Consider the following 2,500-nt stretch of genomic DNA (forward strand, 5'->3'; position numbering starts at 1 on the left):
ATGATGGTCGATGCATGTGCCATCACCATGCGTCATCATGTGCCATTGATGGTCGAGGCCTTGGCCGAAGTTCGATTTTGAGCCACGGTGCCCATGCTTGGCTCCAGCATGTGCTGGTGCCGCATTTTTTTCACTCGGGACAGCATCGCCGGAGCATCGCCGGAGTACCGCCGGAGAACCTGACCGGCGGCATTGGGGTTCCGGCGATTGGGAGGGGGGCCGGGGGGGTGTGCGCACATGATGTGCGATGGGTGCTGGTACTTGGCCTTGTGTTGGCCCCCTATCCCTCATCAAACCTCTGAGAATTCACACCCCCTTAAAGAGCATTTGAGATTTTACAGGTTTGCTACCAGTAGCCGTTAAAGTGTCTGAAATGGGGACACTTTTTTCAAACGGTCACAAAATCTTCTCTACTTCGAGTTTTTAGCTGAATTTTTTTGTGCATGCCAACAAAAATAGAAGGATCATGCCTACAAAATTTGGGGCCAAAAATCCTTATAAAAAATTTTTAAAAAATCCCGAACCGCAAAAAGTTTCGAAAATCGTGAAAAATAGAAAACGAGTCATCTTCCAACGAAACTTCACGTGAAGGCTTAGGGGACCATTGTATGAATTTACAAGCCATAAAAATGGCATTGGCACGGCAGAAATTTGAAGATGTGCCTAAACCCACCAGGGCCCAGCGTGTGCCGATGGTGCTCGAGGCAACAGCCCGCACCAGGGCCCAGCGTGTGCCGATGGTGCTCGAGGCAAGCGCCCGCACCAGGGCCCAGCGTGTGCCGACGGTGGTCGAGGCAACCGCCCGCACCAGGGCCGATAGTGTGCCGATGGTGCTCGAGGCAACCTGTCGCACCAGGGCCCAGCGTGTGCCGATGGTGATCGAGGCAACCTGCCGCACCAGGGCCCAGCGTGTGCCGATGGTGGTCGAGGCAAGTTCCCGCACCAGCGCCCAGCGTGTGCCGATGGTGCTCGAGGCAACCGACCGCACCAGGGCCCAGCGTGTGCCGATGGTGCTCGAGGCAACCTGCCGCACCAGGGCCCAGCGTCTGCCGATGGTGCTCGAGGCAACCTGCCGCACCAGGGCCCAGCGTCTGCCGATGGTGCTCGAGGCAAGCGCCCGCACCAGGGCCCAGCGTGTGCCGATGGTGGTCGAGGCAAGCGCCCGCACCAGGGCCCAGCGTGTGCCGATGGTGGTCGAGGCAACCGCCCGCACCAGGGCCCAGCGTGTGCCGATGGTGCTCGAGGCAACCTGCCGCACCAGGGCCCAGCGTGTGCCGATGGTGCTCGAGGCAACCGACCGCACCAGGGCCGAGCGTGTGCCGATGGTGGTCGAGGCAAGCGCCCGCACCAGGGCCCAGCGTGTGCCGATGGTGGTCGAGGCAACCTGCCGCACCAGGGCCCAGCGTGTGCCGATGGTGCTCGAGGCAACCGACCGCACCAGGGCCGAGCGTGTGCCGATGGTGCTCGAGGCAAGCGCCCGCACCAGGGCCCAGCGTGTGCCGATGGTGGTCGAGGCAACCTGCCGCACCAGCGCCCAGCGTGTGCCGATGGTGCTCGAGGCAACCTGCCGCACCAGGGCCCAGCGTGTGCCGATGGTGGTCGAGGCAAGCGCCCGCACCAGGGCCCAGCGTGTGCCGATGGTGGTCGAGGCAACCGCCCGCACCAGGGCCCAGCGTGTGCCGATGGTGGTCGAGGCAACCTGCCGCACCAGGGCGGAGCGTGTGCCGATGGTGGTCGAGGCAAGCGCCCGCACCAGGGCCCAGCGTGTGCCGATGGTGGTCGAGGCTGCCGATGGTGGTCGAGGCAACCTGCCGCAGCAGGGCCCAGCGTGTGCCGATGGTGCTCGAGGCAACCGACCGCACCAGGGCCGAGCGTGTGCCGATGGTGCTCGAGGCAAGCTGCCGCACCAGGGCCCAGCGTGTGCCGATGGTGGTCGAGGCAACCGCCCGCACCAGGGCCCAGCGTGTGCCGATGGTGATCGAGGCAACCGACCGCACCAGGGCCCAGCGTGTGCCGATGGTGCTCGAGGCAACCTGCCGCACCAGGGCCCAGCGTGTGCCGATGGTCGTCGAGGGAACCTGCCGCACCAGGGCGCAGCGTGTGCCGATGGTGGTCGAGGCAAGCGCCCGCACCAGGGCCCAGCGTGTGCCGATGGTGCTCGAGGCAACCGACCGCACCAGGGCCCAGCGTGTGCCGATGGTGCTCGAGGCAACCTGCCGCACCAGGGCCCAGCGTGTGCCGATGGTGGTCGAGGCAAGCGCCCGCACCAGGGCCCAGCGTGTGCCGATGGTGGTCGAGGCAAGCGGCCGCACCAGGGCCCAGCGTGTGCCGATGGTGGTCGAGGCAAGCGCCCGCACAAGGGCCCAGCGTGTGCCGATGGTGGTCGAGGCAAGCGCCCGCACCAGGGCCCAACGTGTGCCGATGGTGCTGGGGGCAACCGCCCGCACCAGGGCCCAGCGTGTGCCGATGGTGATCGAGGCAACCGCCCGCCCCAGGGCCC

The sequence above is a fragment of the Durio zibethinus genome, unplaced genomic scaffold (assembly GCF_047325235.1).
Source record: "Durio zibethinus cultivar Kanyao isolate XHJ-2024 unplaced genomic scaffold, ASM4732523v1 HiC_scaffold_56, whole genome shotgun sequence".
Lineage (NCBI taxonomy): Eukaryota > Viridiplantae > Streptophyta > Magnoliopsida > Malvales > Malvaceae > Durio > Durio zibethinus.